This window comes from Photinus pyralis, unplaced genomic scaffold (assembly GCF_008802855.1).
Source record: "Photinus pyralis isolate 1611_PpyrPB1 unplaced genomic scaffold, Ppyr1.3 Ppyr1.4_LG8, whole genome shotgun sequence".
NCBI lineage: Eukaryota > Metazoa > Arthropoda > Insecta > Coleoptera > Lampyridae > Photinus > Photinus pyralis.
Genome location: NW_022170819.1, coordinates 2,537,855 through 2,558,897, shown reverse-complemented (window position 1 = coordinate 2,558,897; position 21,043 = coordinate 2,537,855). Strand labels below are relative to the sequence as shown.

General features: G+C 35.8%; 1 protein-coding gene across 4 annotated transcripts in view; it reads right to left on the bottom strand.

Annotated features, from left to right (window-relative positions):
• Positions 1-21,043, bottom strand: part of LOC116179603 (neuropeptide CCHamide-2 receptor-like) — a 106,459-nt gene that overhangs the window by 25,171 nt on the left and 60,245 nt on the right. For 2 of the 4 annotated variants that reach the window (XM_031499401.1, XM_031499404.1), the window contains exon 2: positions 7,307-7,383. The exons of 1 other annotated variant lie outside the window; for it this stretch is intronic. The gene's annotated coding sequence lies outside the window, so the exon portion shown is untranslated. Of the gene's footprint in view, positions 1-7,192; positions 7,243-7,306; positions 7,384-21,043 lie in introns of those variants that run through there. One more of the 4 variants, XM_031499403.1, reaches the window with a different exon arrangement.

Genomic DNA, 21,043 nt, shown 5'->3' with positions numbered 1-21,043 from the left:
TCTGTACTAACCCCAAACTTCTTTCAGATGCTAATGAAAGTTGATCGAGGCTACTGAGTCTCCCAAATTATTCGTTTAAAGTCAACATTGGGATCTTTTATAGTGCAGGGGCCGTGCTTGGTGACCGTTTGCCATTGCACATTGCAAAATATTAATAAAAATAAGAAAGTTGATATTGCGTCGCCGAAGTCGTCGAGATTTCTTGGATCAGGTGCCAGAGCTACAAGCTACCGAATTGAAAAATAACGTACCAATTGAAAACTGTAGGAACAGCTAAGGCGCGGCGGACGGAGGGATGGACAGACAGACGGACAGACTGTCGAAAATATCCCCCAGCACAAAGAAAATCGATTACTTTTCCCTGAAAACCACAACATTTGCTTTCGAGATAGGGTCATTAAATCTGGTATGCGTCAAGGTACATCACTGCCCTCTGCAACAGTCCTGTGAAAGCCCTAGATGGTTTAAAGGGCTTCAAGGCCCGATGAAATCGTCATTGAGTAAAGATTTTTGCTGCTTTCCTTCTGATTTTAATATGTGGTTCATCCTGGCTTTCCGCTATCGTAGTTTCTGTGTCTGCGATGACATTTGTGTGGCTTTTTGCAGGCTAACGCCCTTGCAGAATGTTTGTCAAGTCCTCAGTTGGCTAAAGCTGACCTATACGCCTCCCTTCTGCCTTTTGGCTTCATGCAATAGCCTGCACGTTTCAGCTTAGTGTTTCTCGAGTTTTCTATTCCAGTTGGCTTCTCACGCTCGTGTATGGGTTTGTGTAGATCAATAGAGGTTATTTCTAGGTCCTCCTTTGTGTCTACGAGTTGTTGGATTTCGTCAACTGATGAGGTAAGGCAGATTTCTGCTCTGCCTAGGTTTGTCCACAACCCCCTTTCGGCTCGCTTGGCACTGGTTACAAAACTATTATTTTTGCATGTCTTCGGTTCCTTCCTAGGCAGAGCAAAAGTTTGAAGGGGTTTCAAAACTCTATGACTATGGAATACCTCCCAGCACAAAAAATCAATTACCTTTTCCTGAAATCTCCCACAACACTTGCCTTTGGTATAGGGTCATAAAATATCGCCTTACTGATTGGTTGGTTGTGTAATAGGATTAATCCAATTAGTATAATAGTTGCGTTTAATGAACCAACGGGACCTAAACTATGACCATTGGCGGCCACCACATCTTCTATTGAGGGTAACATGGATTGAACTGGGGTGGGTCCAAGTTGATGAAGATCACGAAGACTAATAGCTTCCACTTCTGCTCCAGTGTCAGGTAGCCAGGTAATGGCTCTTTCTACATGTCTTATTCTCGTTGGAGGTGCGTGGTAGATTTGCCGCATCCTGGCAATTATGTTTGACATTGGCGTATGTGGTTGTTTGGAGTTGGAATTTTAATTTAAATCCACCGGATTTCTGGGATTGGTTTTTCTTGCCTACTGACCATGTTGTTGGTCGCGATGGTGGAACCGTCTGTCCAATAGGGGATTCCCTCGTCTTCGAAGATATGCTTCCATTTTTTAGAGAATGCCGTCCGTTTGGGTAGAACTTGCAATGTTAGGGCAACATGTTGTATTCAGAATCAAGGGCCAATGGAAGGATTCCAGTATTTAGGCGCGCAACTTGTGATAATTTTGGAAGAATCACTTCCGGGTTGAGTGCCTGGTTAGCCTTTGATTTGGATTTCCTTCCTCTTGCCCTTTTGACGGGGAAACAGCAACAATTTATTCACTTTCGCAAAATTAACTAAATCGACTGCGCCATGGTGCAAATTTTTGTGATAGTTCAAAACCTTAAATTTCTTTGATTTCTGGCAGTTCTTCCACTTCGTCATATCCCACAAACTATAGATACTTAAAATTCTTCAGATCCGCCAAAATCTTCTATTTTTCAGATTTTATGGACTGCTTCGGTTCAGCGTATGTCTCCAATTTTTCATGTAAGATTCACAAAAGTCCATTAGCATCCCGTATCAGAATTATTGCAGATTGTTCTTTGTATATACAGTGCTATTTATTGAGAAGTAGAAGTAGATATTGTTGTTTTGACCAATTTGACAGAAAATAAATCTCTTACACTCCTTAAACTATTACCGGCACTGCGCCAATTGCCAATCAACTTTTTCTTCAGTTGAATACATCGCATATGAACTAAAATAAAAATACGGAAGCCAAAGCAACAATATTCAAATTAATTAATGTGACAATCAGATCTTTTTTTTATTTTAGGTCGGTATTACACTATCAAAAATTTGATAAATGTTTTATAAAAGATTGACAAATATTTTATCAAATATAATCGTACGTTACTACTTCTTATAAAATATATTTTTTCTACAACTGTCAAAAAAACCTGTCATTTTCTGACGAATTTCGAAACGCGAAGTACTAGATTTTTAAACGGTTAATTAATAAGTAAGGTTGCTCTTGACAACGTGCGCGAAATCGTCAACAGTGAAAAAAAGTATTTCGCGCACGGGACAAAGTTGAACTTAAACAGCAATTTAATTAACAATCGGTTCAGTTGTAGAAAAAAATATTGTATATAACGCTAGCGCGAAATTATTTCGCGCATTTGACTGATATTTTAACTCGGCTTCGCCTCGTCAAAATACCTTCAGTCTCAATGCGCGAAATTGAACTTCGCGCTCTTGTTATATAAATNCTTATGGAAAATCCGTGCGCGGCTCCACTATTTATTTTTTTACTCCGGATCCGTTCAACATACAGCCACGAAATTTCAATGAGAGCTTCTCAATAGTACACACAATTAAATTATGGTGTTCGTTAATTTTTAATAACACTAAAAATAATTAATTTTTAGGTTTAAAGTATTGAAAATAAAACGATGTTAGTAAATCCGCGTTTTTCTATCTTTACATCATCATATTTCTTTTTCTAGGAACTATATGACAATAATCCTTTCGGTGCCTTAAACTAGAATGATATGCGCCTCCAATTATGCCTATATAGTGCCTTATCTGGTATTAGTATAGTTTTAACAGACCCTACAAAATCGCGCATTTATTATCCGCGCAGAGAAAAATTCACCATGCGAGAAACTTTTTTGTTACTGCGATAATTGTATCACATATATCGAATGAATTGTGGCCAAAGGACACAAAAATGTTCTTCAGAAATTTTAAGAAATGGTCTCTTGTTTCCTTTTTTTCAGCAGCTGAAGTCAATAGCGCGATTTTAAGAATAAGTGAACGCGTAAAGGAATTATTATGTTTCAAATAATTGTTAGTAATCGATTTTCAAATTATGTTTGTGAGATTTAAATTTACATTAAACTTATAAAATTAAAAATATTAAGCTTATTGCGCTTAAAGTCGCATTCAAGAGGAGTTTTTGCATCAAAGATTTTGTTTCGTCGTGTAATTTAGCAGAAGATGAGGCGATGTTAAATATAAGTATTGAAATATTCTAATATTTAGAAAACGACAAAATAGTTACTTCTGAAAACGATGTCAAGGTACTCATATTTATTGGAGGATATATCATACAAAAACTGTTTGGAAGATATTGCACCTGTTCTAGGTGTCAAAGTTAATTTGCTACTGAAAGACCACTGGAAATTGATGATTCCAGTACAACATTGGAATTAGAATGCATAAGATGTTTAGATAGAGGTGCTTTGAGATATCCCACTGATAGTTTCCTGAATTTTTTAATAATAGCCTATAATATTTTTAAACAACTTATTTCTGAAAGATACGAAAAAGATTTTTTGTCATGCGGTAACCAAAAATTATTATTAATAAAAATATGTTAGAAGAATTTAGAAGTAGATGATGAAATTTGAGACCAATGTCAGAATAGTTTTAAATACTACATTTCAAAAAGTTTGCAAAAATTCGCCAACATACTACTAAATAATTATTCAAAATGTAAGAATAACAATTTAAGGGACCAGACTACGACAACAAAAAATTGAAAAAACTGATGTCAGTCAAATAGGCAGTTTTATATTAAATTAAGAGTTGATTGTTGGATTTTAAAATATGACTGTGTCTATATTCTTAAAATATATTATTAATTTTATATTTGTAGTGTTTATTGAAATCTAATCTAGCGGCCTGGGTCAGTCCGGCACTGCATATTCCTTACAAGCTGTACTTTTTACTAAAACTGCTGTAAGTTGGATAGAAAAAGTTATTTTTTAAAACTTCCTTATTCAAAAGGTTATTTTTATTTATTCATAGAATGAAGATGAAAGCCTACGATACTTACCAGGCCTCATAGGCGGACAAGACAAATTTCCCGTTTCACTTTCACACGAGTAGGTATAACTAAAATACTTTATGTACTGCAAAATTCATATTAACGAAGATATAAGGTATACTCCATACTTTTGACTGATAATATCTTTAATTTTATAAGTTTAATGTAAATTTGAATCTCACAAACACAATTTGAAAATCGATGACTAACAATTATTTGAAACATAATTCCTTTGCGCGTTCACTTATTCTTAAAATCGCGCTGCGCTATTTACTTCAGCTGCTGAAAAAAAGGAAACAAGAGACCATTTCTTAAAAATTCCTTCTGAAGAACATTTTTGTGTCCTTTGGCCACAATTCATTCGATATATGTGTTACAATTATAGCAATAACAAAAAAGTTTCTCGCATGGTGAATTTTTCTCTGCGCGGATAATAAATGCGCGATTTTGTAGGGCCTGTTAAAACTATATTAATACCACATAAGGCATTATATACGCATAATTGGAGGCGCATATCATTCTAGTTTAAGACACCGAAAGGATTATAATGATATAGTTCCGAGAAAAAGAAATATGATGATGTAAAGATAGAAACACGCGGATTTACTAACATCGTTTTATCTTCAATACTTTAAACCTAAAAATTAATTATTTAATGTTATTAAAAATTAACGAACACCATAATTTGATTGTGTTGAACGGATCCGGAGTAAAAAATAAATAGTGGAGCCGCGCACGGATTTTCCATAAGCCGTAATGTATTTCATATGACTCCTAACGTCACGTGACTTTTTGGAGCGCTCCGGCCTGTAAGTATCGTAGGCCTCGGTATAATCGATACGTCTTTGTATTCTGTCGAACGTAAGTAATTAATCGCAATTAAGATCAGTCAACACAAAATGAACAGCGAAGTCTCAGCCTCGGCGAGCTAATTATATTATATGATCCGCCTCTGAATACGATGAACTTGTTGATATATCAGAGAACTATAATACACAATACTGTAATTAGAGCGCGTAGAGCGGTTAAAATAGAGCCTTTAGTGTTAAACTCCGTACAGTAAACCTCAAAGAGATGTAAATTTCCCTTAGACGCTTATTGAATGGGTTTGTTCATAGAGCTTGACAGAAATTGTTATGTATCACTGGCCACAATTAAGACTTGTACGAAGAAAATTGCTTTTTCTTTAACGTTTCCCTAAAGTGGCGTAGGGATGCTTCAAATTAATTCATTTGCATTTATTATATTATTCAGCGACACACGTTCTTAGGTGTTTTAACGCAAAAGGGAGTAATCGTTCGTAAAAGGGTTAAGCACTTTAAGTGATTTTGCTTTTAGGTCGTCAATTTAATTTGCATTAATGCTGTTAGTCGGAACCTAAATGACTAAATATCAAATTTGTTATGCAAATTAAAGTGCTGGATTCGCACTTAAGGCGAGGGATTTCACAAAAACTACTTGTCGAAGTACAACAAACGACGTTCCTAAATGGAAACATCCACAGGGAAGTATTTCCTGAAGGATACGGTAATGGTTCCCTAAAGATATTGAAACTTGACCCTTGACGCTGACTATTGCTTGTACGAGTGGAATATCCAATAGCGAGAAGTTCCATTAACAACTGAAAATTTTATCCTGTACAACATTAAAGTAAGATTGAGTACATGATTATTTAACCTGCAAGTTAAATTGTTTATTGAATTCGTTGAACTGAAATTCTTTTATTTAGTTTGGAGTATAAATTAATTTTTATTAACATTTAGCAGAAGTTACGAAATTTACTTGAAATTTCAATGTTGCAAAAAATTATTGTAACTGAACAGGCCCTGAGAATTAGGTCATTTCGCATTTTTCGGTAATTCTTTAGAGATCGTCACAAGATCCTTAGAGATCCCTCAAGACGTTTGGGGTAAATTCTGGAAAATTTTTGTTCTGCAGTAATTTTTTATGCCAGGATTCTAATTCGAAATTGGACACTGTTGGGAGTAGTCCAGCTTAAAACCCATTCGCGCAATCTCGCCGGCAAACCAAACTGCATTCTTCTTAGAGAATCTCCACACTCCTGTAAGATTATACAAAGATCTCAAAACCCTACTAATTTACTATTCCATTAAAAAACCAGATGCGAAATTCTTGACAGTACAGTTTCCCCGCTCAAACCTGGTGATTTAAAAAAATGTTTTTGACAGTGTTACATCTTTTATGCCTAATGTACACTGTCAAAATTTAAACAAAATCAAAATAACCGCTTTGCTTTTTGATTTTCTAACTTTGACATTTATTTCTGAGTGTTATTGTTTCCACATTGCATTACATTATTGCTTAGTAGCTTCCTTTGCAAAACAATGCTTGTAACATTTTTGTTTTCCTATTTTCTATTTATATAATTTACATTACAAAAATCAATTATCACCAGAAGAGAACATTACCCACGTGAATTACTGTAGTCATCTTAATTTTTTTGACTTAGGTAAAGTAGTGGTCGGTTATTAGTAAAAATTTGCATATTAATTTTGTCTAAAGTAATTTTAATATTCCTAAAGGAATCGACCCGCTGGAATTATTTGCATGAACTAAATTTTGTATTATATTTATTGATAAGAAAGTCTAATACGTGAAGTCATAAGTATCATAAACAATTCAAGTAGTGAAATGGTACAAGAATTAAAGAAAACGAATAACCAAATTTAACAAATTAAAAAATCTGAAGTGTAAAGCACCGGGGGAAAGTTTAAATGTGAAGTATTCAGTTACTATGCGGTAAATGTACGTTGTAATAACCGAATGAAAACAAAAAGGGAACTATTCAATTGCCTTTGTCTTGGTATCCCACATAAATAACTTCGGTTTCTACTGAAATTGACTTCGTCTCTTTTAAAGTAAGCGTCCCACTAGGCTTCGGACGTCAATCAGAAGGTTTTGCATGGTCTCGCCTTTCTACACCTTTTCATTTATTTTAATTAGCCATACCTGAGAAATTCCGGATGGTGACTTATAACGAAGAGACACATTTAATGAAGCTGCTAGCTACGACAAACTCTACGATAGGGTTGGAATTATCTCTAGCGTACAAATTAAACTTACCAATTGCAAATATATTACGTCCACTCCACGTCCAACATTACAACTACCTCGCACTAATTTAACGAGGTCTCCATCATCTGCAAAAAAAGACACTGCTTCAGCAACTTGAAACTGGAAAATGTCCTTCGCTAAAATAGAGGTAAAAAGAGCGTTTGGATTTATTTCAAAAGTTAAAGCGTCGACACGTACGACTTTGGCGAAGTTAATCCGCAATAGGAAAATTCACGCAACCATTTGTACATGTAACGTGAAAGCTTGCGGCTGCAAGAGTAAGCTTCGTAACAAGATACACGTGGAGATTAACTGAGAAGTTTGTTAATGAGATCTTATTGCCGCTCGTATTCATTTAGGACTGCTCCGTTAAAAGTTTTAGTAGTTTTGTTTCTCGTCTTACTCCAATTTTTACATTGACCCTTGACGTATCAGCAACCACCTCCTGAACTACAAAGTGGTAGGTTGTGGTACATTTCCGGCCCATGTTTAGGCCAACGAACGTTTGTGCCGGCTCCTGAGCTACTACTTCAATATAATTAGACCTGTATACCCCCCATTTTAATTACTTAGCGACACGACAAACCCCAATATTGCTTGTAATTAGTGGGGAATAATTACCGAAATCCATTACCATTACGCAGACGGAAGCAAACTGACTTGACATCTCAACATTTCGATTTCTCCGGCTTTAACTGACTAAATAACCGACGAGAGTCTTTCGCTCCGGCCAATTCGCCCATTTGCCGCTTAGAAAATGGAAATTTGAGAAATCGGATTACGGGAAAGAAATTTAAAATGGACGCGCTTTTCTCTATGATGCTCAGCTAATAATGTTACGTGACTGAAAGGAGCGAATTAAAAGCTTTACCGTTAAAAAACTTAATAAAAAAAGTGGCAGTTGTGGCATGAAGATAATGGGCGAAAGCTGTATAGCTTTCAATTGCGGGATACGGGCGAATGGGGCAATAAGACCTTTACAAACATTGCACGCGAGCAATTTCTAACACACTGTTGTGTACTTTGAAACTTGTGCATTCCGTCATTGTATGAGGGAATATTGTGGAGGGAAGCTTACGCCGTATGTAAGTTAATTATTATGTGCCATTACATGCTTCGCTGGAGGCAGAATGGGGTAATAATAGATTCAACTTGTAGAAAACAAAAACGAAAACTGATTAACTGTCATACCATTACGGCGTTGGATGTACTTGCCCCTAAAAAAGCGAGAAATAAGTTTTCTAATAGATATTGACCTGTTACCAAACGAAAACCAAGATTAATTAACCGTCAAGACTGTTACCAGAAAAGCTGTTATAAGGGTTTGAATATTTAATAGCGCAATGTGTATATTCTTACCCCAGAAGGAAACGAGAAATAACTCGCTTGCGAAAAACAACAACGAAACGTGATTAACTGTCGGGACTATTACAAGAAAAGTTGCCTCAAAAGGATGGATTTCTAAACAAAATTGCAAAGCGTGTATTTTCGCTTCAGAAGTAACGAAAAATAATTATTCCATCCGTCCGTCATTCACGTTTTTTTTCCTACACGATTTCTGGTTTTAGCTGGTAAACTGTTCTGTCAAGAATGTCAGAAGGTGCTTCTCCCCTCGGGTGTATACAGCGGTCGATACGAAACAGGCGGTCGATACCGAAAAGGTGGTCGATGCGAAAAAGGTGACCCATGGAAGATGCGAGAGGTGTCCCTTCCCCTCTCGGGTGTATACGGGAATTTATACGGAAAAGGAAAAATGTAACCCTCTCTGCGACGTTTTTCTTTTCTAAGGCATTCAAGTTTAAATTGTACGCGCTTTCAAAAGTGGTTTTAAAAGTGAATCCACATTCGACATGAAAGTGTCGCTTATTTTGTGTATAAGTCGAATTAAACCTAAAATTGTATTGTGTATTATACTAATATCTATTATACTACTTTTAATAATAATAATATTTATTGTCCAAACAAGTAAATACTCTATAACAGGACAATATCTAAAAAAGAAGTCTTAAGTTATTGCGAGCCGTTAACTATTCAAGAAAAAAAAAACAAAAAAAAAACAAACAAATCTAAAAATTCAACTCTGATACAACTAAATTTCATTCAACGAATTGTAGCAGTTCGTTTAAAGTAATATTAAATATATCCGTGGTGGAAGGTAACTCGGACCAAAACTGTAGAAGAAGGTAGGAAAAAACTGAAAAATCTCCACGTTACTTTTATTTATTTATTTATGTATTTATTTATTTACGGTTGCCCATTATATAACAAAGAGAAAAAAAACACATTAATACATATAAGAAAAATGAAACGTGGAGAGCAGTGCGTAAGTGAGACAAACAACTATGAGATATATAACTACAATAGATATAAAAGATAGAGATAATATATGAAGGGTTACGTAACTAAATAAAAACTAAATAACTACAAAGAACTAACGCAAACGATATACAAGGTGGTTATTACATTAACTGTTAATATACACGGTAAACCCGGGATACTTTAATTTAGTAGTTGAAGAAGTTAACATATTTGCAAATAATTAAGTTGTCACTTCTGAAAATTGCCAAGTTCTTCAGTTTTGCCAACTTAAGGATAATATTCTATTACGAATGAGGAAATATGAAGTAACATAACCTCACATTTCTATAAAAGTAGGTAAGTGAACTTTTTATTACGGGCTTCTTCCGCAATTTTTTTGTTGAAAACTCTAAATTAAGGTACTCACTAACCATTTTTATTAATTTCATAATCGTAGCTCTTGTCAAGTTAATTGTCAACTATCAATGGTTGCGCATCTACAGAAATTATTTTTGATTATACAAGGTGTCCTATTTTATCTTTTTTTAATTAGAACATCCTGTATATTTTCACAAGTTTCAATGTCATTTGTTAGCCTCTACATGTGTTAATTAATATCAATTGTAAGATGTACAATTTACGAAAATGACGCCTGTAAAAATGCAGACTTTAAACACAATGTACTACTATCTATCATGAAACCGATTCACTTTTTTTTTGACAAATCAAAGTTGCCATTTTGTTCGTCTAATTCCCCATACGCAAGACTCACTTTCATGAATCGTACCTACTTTAATTTTGAAATTAAACAATACATTTGACCAATAATGTTAATCTGAATATCTTGATAATGAGAAAGTCGGATTTAGTGATACAGGGTGTTCATAAGGAAACGGTATAGTTTCCAAACCTCAAAGTGTCAAAACTATTTTTTTTAAATGGAAGTACCACTATTTTATTGCGCTATTGGATAGTCTTTTAGTTTTCTTCAATTTTATAAGGGGTGGCCTAGTTTTCTTTAGGTAATCTTGTTTTACTACGAAATAGGGACAGCTTAATTTGTGACAATTGTTTACTTTATGGCTTTCTTTTGTTTTTTTTTATTATCACAGCCCACTCCAGTATATAAACATGTGAACTATTGGGTAGGTACTTTTTTGAAAAATATTGAATCCCGTAGGATGCATGAGCTAGGAACAACCGATGCATTGTTGCAGGACCCTGTATATCAAGTGACTAAAGCGTATGCTTTAAACTCGAGAGTGCAGATTGTTGGCCGCACTTTAGTCCTGTGGTATATACGCTATTTATTGTACTACTGTAATCAGCATCGGCGTCAAGTTAACCCCCCACTTTTTGAATTTTCAAAATATTTCTATTGTATTCGTTTGTTAGTTAGATTTTCACGTTTGTTGGTTGATCGTTTTTAAATTATTCAAATATCAAAATTTGGCCGTATAATTAGCCCCCCTCGCTTTTTGAATTTTCAAAATATATTTATTTCAATAGTTTGTTGGTCATTTGTTGGTTTTTTAAATTGTATCCATCGTTGATTTGTTGGTGTTTGTTAATTTGTTGATTGATCGTTGGTTGATCGTTACTTAATTATTCAAAATTCAAAAATTTGGGCGTATAGTTGGCCCCCCACTTTTTCAATTTCCAGAATATTTTTATTGCAATGGTTTGTGGGTGTTTGTTTTTTCACGTTTGTTGGTTGATCGTTATTTAAATCAAATTTCAAAATTTAGGCGTACAATTAACCCTCCAATTTTTGAATTTTCAAAATATTTTTATTGCAATCGTTTGTTGTTCGTTTGTTGGTGTTTGTTAGTTACATTTTCACGTTTGTTATTTGATCATAATTTAATTATTCAAAAATTTGTACAGTACACCAACCGACCCTCAACAAACGATTGAAATGCAGATATTTATAAAATTCAAAGGTGGCGAGGCTAACTATACGCCCAAATTTTTGAATTCTGAAAAATTAAATAACGGTCAACCGAGAAACGTAAAAATGTAACTAACAAACACCAACAAACGAGCAACAAACGATTGAAATAAGGGTAAATTAAAAACTCAAAAAGTGGGGGGCTAATTATACGTCCAAATTTTGAATTTTGAAAACAAACGTAAAAATTTAACTAAAACACACCAACAAACGATTGCAATGAACATATTTTGAAAATTCAAAAAGTGGGGGGCCGGTGTAAAGCTACAGAACTTAAATTGTTAAAGTCCAAATTTGGATGGTATACTTTTTACGATACGCTAAAATGCTTTAGAGTTATAATGGGTCAGTGTAAATAGGGGCTGCTATTTCCGGAACAGACAACATCAATACCAAAGCTCCATTGTTGGCATTTTTAATTTTAGTTTCGATGATTACGACCAAGCGCATCGTGGTGATTGAAGTTAAACAAACAGCGCAATTTGTATCTGCTTACAACATTTGTTCAGCCGTAACTCTGTGTTTAGTCATCGCCGAAATTGAAAAGCTCTCATTTACTGCTCCGGTAACCCACCAATTATAGATTAATTTCGAAAGCTCCGTGCAAATTTAACCTGTAGTCAATTGGACCTTTGCGCGTGGAAGAGCATCAGTCACTTTATCGAATAACCCAATTAAAGAGCGTTTTCAACCCTTTGTTCTGCAATTCCCTTTTATAAATTGGTGAGGTGGCTTCATCCCTTCAGATAAGAAATGCTGTCCACCATACATTAATGACCTTTAACTGTTAGCAGAGCAGAGGATTTATAAATGATAATTTCAATTCCAATTACAAAGTTAATTAAAACAAGAGATATGAATTTGAAGAGCGAGTCCGGCGCGAGATAAGGGGAGGCGAAATGGTTGTTCGTGTTCATAATGGCACTAATAAATGTACTGTTTGAAAATCGCCATCGTTCTTGTTAGGGCAGCTATATAAATTAGCTAGTGTCCACCATATTTCAACTACAAAGGGAAGCTTTGGTCGGATTAGGCCTATTAAACTAACAGCAGCGATTTTAGCTTACGCTAATCTTAAAACAAAGTTCCTTAAACGAGGAGGTTGAGTGTCTTTCAAAACTTTTACTTTTAATTTGACAAAGTATTTTAATATGAAAAGTCCTTGTCCAAAGTTAGCCTTCGGGATACGAGACATGGTGGGGTTTTACGGCGCAATGAAATTGTTGAAACGGAAGCGATTAAGTGTTAATATAATGCTGTCCGTTTCCAGACTGCCAGCTTAATTGTTCATAAAGTGCACGTCCAAGAAAGACAAATCATAAAACAAGCTACCTCATGAAGCTTTCTTCATGACCAATTATATTATTTTAACGGAACTATTTGCATTATGAGTGTTTCATATAAAATCTTTTGAATTTTGAATTGTAAAACTAAATTATTGGTAGAACTACAAATTTTTGGGTGTCGGTAGCAAGTTAAAACTATGGAATCTACTAGAACTACGACACTTGGATGCCTGATTAGAATCCCTTCTTAAAAACTCACATGTAAACCGTCTTTTAAAGTTTAACCAAGAAGAGAAGCCTGTTAATTCTTAGGATCTTCTTTCTTTAGAAATCCTCCTGGAGCGTGTATTCATGATTTTCTAGTAATTTCCTTCACAAAGTGTTCTAAACCCCAACTTGGGTTCTTTCTCGTTGTCAACCTAGGAATTTTACAGAAGCTCATGGACCTCAAGTGAGAATTTTAGAAGTTTACTTACTATTTTGGAAACCTTCCAAGAACTGTTGAAGGACTTCTGGAAAAGAAAAAAGAAAGGGTAAAAAAACAAAGATAGGGATATGGGAAATTATTGATTGGACAGAGAAATTAATAGTAAAATAAAAAACAGGGGAAGAAAAAAACAAAGCGAAATAAAAATGGAGAGCAATAACACGAACATGATATTCTGGCGGGGTTAGCAAGTAAAGATGCTTAATTGTGGGCAGTTCGGAAGAAGATATGACGTCAGGGGTTTAGTAGAAAAAAGGAAAAAAAAATGAATAAGGGATAGAAGAAAAAAATTGGAAGAACATAGACAATAGAATACCAAGGGAATACATTTGGAAGAACGGGATAATAAAAAGGCAAGAGCAATAGGGGGCCCTTAAAATGGGGGTAAAGGAATGGGGGAAAAAATAAAAGAGGAGGAAGGTATGCAGTAAAATAAAATAGAAGTGGATGGGAAGAAAATAAGAGTGATAATAAGAGACACTGTGGAGTTGTATAGAAGGAACGAGGCGCAGATTATACACTGCCTTTTTTAGAGGCCCGCAAAAAAAATTGTCTCAGATCGACCCGGAAAAAAATTTTCTTATAGAACGTGGCCTGTGGAATCCATAATTTCAAACAGTTCCAAGATTGGGTTACTAGTTCAAAAGTTACAACCCTAGAATTTTTTTTCGACATTTTTCTAGTCCATAACTTTTTATTGAGAAGTCTAACCGAAAAAGTACGAATTGTTTTGGATTCTACCCACCAAAATTAATAAGAAAAAGTGTTTTCCCGAGAAATGTTGGTGTAGTCAATTTTTGGTAAAAAAGGAAGGTTATACACTGCCTTTTTTTGAGGCCCGCAAAAAAAATTGTCTCAGATCGACCCGGAAAAAAATTTTCTTATAGAATGTGGCCTGTAGAATCCATAATTTCAAACAGTTCCAAGATTGGGCTACTAGTTCAAAAGTTACAGCCCTTTGATTTTTCTTTCGAAATTGGTTTCTAGTCTATAACTTTTGATTGAGAAGTCTGATCGAAAAAGTACGAATTGTTTTGGATTCTTCGCACCAAAATTAATAAGAAAAAGTGTTTTCCCGAGAAATTTTGGTGTAGTCGATTTTTGGTAAAAAGGAAGGTTATACACTGCCTTTTTTTGAGGTCCGCAAAAAAAATTGTCTCAGATCGACCCGGAAAAAAATTATCTTATAGAATGTGGCCTGTAGAATCCATAATTTCAAACAGTTCCAAGATTGGGCTACTAGTTCAAAAGTTACAGCCCTTTGAATTTTCTTTCGAATTGGTTTCTAGTCTATAACTTTTGATTGAGAAGTCTGATCGAAAAAGTACGAATTGTTTTGGATTCTACGCACCAAAATTAATAACAAAAAGTGTTTTCCCAAGAAATTTTGGTGTAGTCGATTTTTGGTAAAAAAGGAAGGTTATACACTGCCTTTTTTTGAGGCCCGCAAAAAAAATTGTCTCAGATCGACCCGGCAAAAAAATTTTCTTATAGAATGTGGCCTGTAGAATCCATAATTTCAAACAGTTCCAAGATTGGGCCACTAGTTCAAAAGTTAGAGCCCTTTGAATTTTCTTTCGGAATTGGTTTCTAGTCTATAACTTTTGATTGAGAGGTCTGATCGAAAAAGTACGAATTGTTTTGGATTCTACGCACAAAAATTAATAAGAAAAAGTGTTTTCCAGAGAAATTTTGGTGCAGACGATTTTAGGTAAAAAAGGAAGGTTATACACTGCCTTTTTTTGAGGCCCGCAAAAAAAATTGTCTTAGATCGACCCGGAAAAAAATGTTCGTATAGAATGTGGCTTGCAGAACCCATAATTCCAAATAGTTCCAAGATTGGGCTACTAGTTCAAAAGAATTTTTTTTCGAAATTGCTTAGTTTATAACTTTTGATTGAGAAGTCTAATCGAAAAAGTACGAATTGTTTTGGATTCTACGCACCAAAATTAATAAGAAAAAGTGTTTTCCCGAGAAATTTTGGTGCAGTCGACTTTTGGTAAAAAAGGAAGGTTATACACTGCCTTTTTTTGGGGCCCGCAAAAAAAATTGTCTCAGATCGACTCGGAAAACAAATTTTCTTATAGCATGTGGCCTGTAGAATCCATAATTTCAAACAGTTCCGAGATTGGGTTAATAGTTCAAAAGTTACAGCCCTTTGAATTTTTTTTCGAAATTGGTTTCTAGTCTATAACTTTTGATTGAGAAGTCTAATCGAAAAAGTACGAATTGTTTTGGATTCTACGCACTAAAATTAATAAGAAAAAGTGTTTTCCCGAGAAATTTTGGTTTAGTCGATTGAAAGGCCTAAGAGCCAGTTTCGGATTTGCACAAGTGGTAATCAAGCCTAAAGGATCCAGCAAGCCTAAAGCTAGTATCACCACTTCCAAGGGATCGCTGGAGAGAGAAACCAGAGGAGCGCCAGGCAAAAATTTCAAATGGAACAACTCTCCCAACTAGCGGAAGAAAGGCGTCCGCCCAGGGAGCCGATGTGCCTAGTCTACAGTAAGGGAGATAGGGTGCCGAGAACGGAAATACTCCTTAAAGCATTGAAAATTTTGTGGGAAATATATTTTTCTTATTTTTTCCTTTGCCTTTTAGTGGACATGATTTTTTATCTGAAGCTGCTTTGTCAACTTGACCTACTATCCTCTTAAGTTGTTAATTTTCGCAATAACGCGTACCCTATCTCCATTTAAATTAATGCAAAGGATAAAGAAGATATATTTCCACAGTAATTGACAAAATCGCAACAAATTGCCTGTAAAATTAGATATTACACACTCAGCTCTAGAAACAGATATAACGGAACGCTCCTTCCAGTCTGGTTCAATTTCAAGGCACTTGAATTACTACGACGTTAATTCAAATTTGCACGGATGTGATCTAAAAGAGCTCGTGCATTTGCCAACATTCAAATACGAGTCTGTCGTACTCAACAAAATGAAACGTTCATAGAAAAAAAAACCTTTCCTTATGACAGACCGGATCCATGAGGTATTTTAGTTACATGTCGCGTTATCCCCTAGGATAAACGCGGAAGGGTCACATTTCACCTCGGCTGACAGTAACTGAATTTATTTTCGGAGGTCGCCAGAAAGCACACAATTTTTGCTGACGCTGGAGAGATGATGGATGCGCAAGAGTTGCAATTTAGGGGATGAAGTGAATAAATTTCGGATATATGCTAGCTAAAAGGTTAATAGCTTAAATTAAACTACGTCAATTTTTAAATTTGTGTGTGCTGGATTCGGGAGGGACCTGGTTTCCCTATACAATGTCGCATAACGTAAAGACGCCTGAGCGGTTTACGCCATCACGTCTTATTACTAAACATTGTTTGTTAATTTTGCATACAACGGATTCAGTAATTATTAATTAATTACCACTACCATGCAATGAGCGTGTAACATTAAGTTATCTAAAAAATTGTGGTAGACGGTACCACAGCCCACATTTTTTTCTAAATCTTAAATAAAATGTCGTTCTGACATACCTTTGTGACATCCCTAAACAAAAAGTTAACCTCAAAGAACCTTTTGTAATACAAATTCAAGGCGTATCGTAGCTGCCCGTAGAATTTATTAGCGACAATGAAATTAACACGCACGTGTAGCGACAGACAAATGGAGAGATAAAATAAAACACAAGTTGGAATTAAACAAGCGAGAAAAGTATGCAATTTCGAATAACAATCCTTTAACGTCGTTCTAAAGCTTTGACACAGGCTCATTTCATTTGTACTCAACGATGTTTATAGTGAAAGCACCGTAAATTTTTATTATATTTATTCAAGCCTAAGAGGATTTCAAAAATTGAGTAAAATATGGAAATTAAATTTATGGCCTTACCATGACGTTGTATTTTAAAAGCAGCTTAACGCGAACGTGCAATATTTTTTTTACAAAAAGCTAATGTTAAATGGCCCGTTGCATTATTGGCTAATGACGTGCTGAATTTTTAAATATGCAGGTTTTAGCAACTGTCCAACATACAAATTCATATGGGTCGGCAATGGCAATGTGAGAACGATATTCATTTCACTCTGTCTAAGAAAGAAATTTCACGATCCTTTCAGATTTATTGGCCGATTTTTATTACGGTTATACTTTTACAGCGCAAGGAACCGGAATAATACAAGTACAACAGTTATCCATTTCATAAACTTTCGCATTTTTAATGCATCCATTGTGTAAAACGGCGCTTTGTCGATCTCGAAGGGCGAAAATAAAGTTCAATATTTTTTAAAGCTTGATAACCTCCATAAATTATAGTATCGGTAATAAAAAGTTGTCACCCCATAAAGCGCACGGGTAGTACTTAAACTTTAATAACGAGAAAATTGGCACTAAACTATTCAGCGTATTATTGGCGACGAAGCCACAAATTTTAATTAAAATTCAATTTGGGCTGTCACTTGCGAACGGTGCCAATTTGATTTTGTGGGGTTACTGCGACTTTGGGATTATGAAAATTGATGATTAGATGGATACTTGTCCTACATTCACTTAAATTGACGTGCGAGTATATTGCCCATAGCATCGTACGGTGGCAATTTTTAGTACCCATTTCAAGCTCTTGACATGTTTGATAATAAAACGAGGAAAGTTACGAGCAGATTCAAAATAAGATTCATGCATATTCGTTTCACTTTTATATTTTCGTAGCTCGCGTTCACGTCAGATGAGTGTTTCCCCAAACTTATGTCTTTGTGAGTACTCTTCTCGAACATTCATTTCGGCACAAGTTTCTACTTCTAGAACCCATATAAAGGGATTATATTAAGGTTCAAAGGAGCTTATTGTTCCAAATGAAAGGAGACCGCCTTCTTCAACAGAAAAACGCCTCGTGGTCACGCATTGCTTTTTAACCCGGAAGTCGTAGATAGATTATCCAATTGTGAGTTTCACGCGGTCCGTTCATTTAATGCCACTTTCCGGCATGCACAGCCTACGAGAAGGTCTCCGAAGCAAGTGCGAAATCGCATGACACGGGCCATTAAGAAAATCCTTCTAGTACAAATGTTGCAATTAATCGATCACGCACGTAACCACCATTTTTACGGCATGCTAGCATAATCATTCAATTGCGCTTTTTATCAATAAATTCCAAAATAATAGACTTTATGCAGCAATGAAGAAGGGAAGGGAAAGGATTGTTGACTTTTTAGAAGTGGGAGAGGGTGCAAAAGGAGAGAGTCCGAACAGTCAGTGAAGGAAGTGTAAAGGAATGTTAGAGATATGTGAGAGCAGGGAGTGTGAAGGAAGAATGCGGAGGAGTGATTGAAATGCTAAAGGAAGACACTTGAAGGAAGGACAGAAAGAATCATTAAGGATGCGTAAAGAAAAAAACGTGGTAATGCTTAATGGAAGTGCGGCAATGGGCTGATGAAGATAATTACAATCAATGAAAGGAGATGTCAAAGAAGTACGAAAGATTGAAAGAAAGTGGTCGTGAAGGAAGAATGCGTGGAAAATACAAGAAAGGTGTGGTAAAGGAAATAGGCTTACATGGTGGAAACAATGTCGTGGAGTAACCTTTAAAGGGGCATGCAAATCGGGGGAAACTTAAAGAAGCTCCAAACCTTTCAGGGTATTTTTAGATTTTCTAAACGCCAATAAAATGTTCGGACTAATGCAGATTATAAAGGCTCTGAAACGATCTAGAAAGCTCCTGGAGAGCTTTAAGGTCCTTAGAGATTCATTAATAAACCATTAGACCTTCAGCTATTGAATACTCTTAAGGTCTTTTATGCACTAAACGCCCCGGAAGTTCTCCAAAGCCTTTAAGACTCTTCGAGGTGGTTTGCGATTTATAGGATCTCGTAAAGATGTTGAATTAGGGTAAAAAATAACCCCCCTCCCCATTTTTTTTAAATGAAAATACACATTTGGAAGCACCAGGAATCCGAATCAAACAAAATATCAATGATGTCAATCGAGGTGTCGATCCGTCGGTTTGTCGGTTTGTCGGTATGTCGGGCTTTCGGTCTGTCGGCCTGTCTGCCTGTACTATAATTTCTAGCTAAACGTCTGAATCGATTGGAACCAACTTTGGTCACACAATGGCGCAAGCGCAGATGTGGGGGGGGGGGGGGCTATGCTAGCCAGAACAACATTTTTGCTTTTTACTACTAAAGACCGCTAGACCCTCTTTAAAAACGAAGTTGACCTATCAAAATCAAGTCGCCTCAAAGAGTAATAGATACTAGCCCTAAACGTTCGTATATAAGCCGTTATAGATTAATAAAAACCTTTTTTAGAAGCTCTTCATGTACTACAAAAATGTTTTAAATGCGTGACACTTTAATAGAGTCAAAACGTCAGAGTCTCTGCGACTCTTAAAGAGCCTTGGAAGCTCTTGAAAATAGTTTTCCACCTTTAAGTGCTCTTAGAGACCTTTCAAGGCCCCTAAAAGCCTTTAAAAACTGTAAGGGCACATATGATCAAGACAGGCCTATTAGACGCTCTTAAAGAGCAATAGGGGGCTCGTCAGCACTTTAATAAAGACTCATATAGGCCCTGAAGGTCAACTAAAAGCTCTCGAAACTTTTATAAGCCAGTTAGAGACTCATAAGAGGCTCTAAGAAACCTTTAAAGAATGTGTATCAACCCATTAGATCCCTTTTATAAACTTTTGGCACCCCTAAAAGCACTTATAGGCATTTGGATTCGTTTCAAAACCATTACCCCTAAAAAGGCATTTCAAGATTCGAATTTTCAAAGTCGCGCTCACGTCGGAAAACGACCTCCAGGGCAAAGTTCGCGTCCCACTCCCACCTCCCTCGGTGGTCGAGGCGGATCGAAAAAAATTGTAAAAGTGGCCACCCCTAACGGCTACGGATTCCGAAAGAACTCTCTAAAAGATTAATAACACCTGAAACCCTTACTTTTACTTTTTACTCTCGAAAACTCTTAAAAGTCTAGGAAGAATGCACTCAAAAGCTGTGGAGGTCATTAGAAGCTAAAAACCACGAAAAAACTCGAGTTTCTTATTGAACCAGACAGACGCAAAAACTATAGAATGTCGAGTTCATACGAATATTGAATGAATAATTGAATTTGGAAAGAAAAAAAGTGGCTGTTAGTAGTATGAAGTGAATGTAATTTTGAAGGATAATAAAAGTCATATTTAGAAAAGTAAAATCTGTTCTAAACGCAACACTCTAGAGAACTCAAAGAATATTTGGACAACCTTAAAGGATAGTAAACGAGCTTATCTTTAACACCTTCTAGACAATTCTTAGAAGCTCTTAGAGACTTGATTAACACTAGTGAAGCGGCTAAAATTGCTAAGAAAATCCTTGGCGTTGTAACTGGTGGCTGCTTGGTAGTTTTAAAAATTACTTTTCGAATTTGAATTTGGTTCAACATAGGAAAATTACCGCTTCATAGTAAACGTGAACAAAAGTTTGTCGGGTAATAAGAGTGATAAAGGTGCGGATTTCAATAAAACACAGACTGTGTTTAGTAAATAAGTGCGAGCTTGACGTGTTGCCAGTTCCAATAACAGCTGGGAAGGAAAAGTAAGGGGATTTCGTGCATAAGGGCGTGTATGACTAGATGAGTGTGCCTTTCCGGTTTTTCTAGTGAGCGAAATACAAGGAACCAACAAAACGAAAGAGACTTCCGAGCGTCTAGCGTTTTTCGAACCAACGATGATAAGCTGATGGGCCTGTAATCCTTCACCATGTCAAATTTGGCACGTCTTGTCTTAGATAGGTA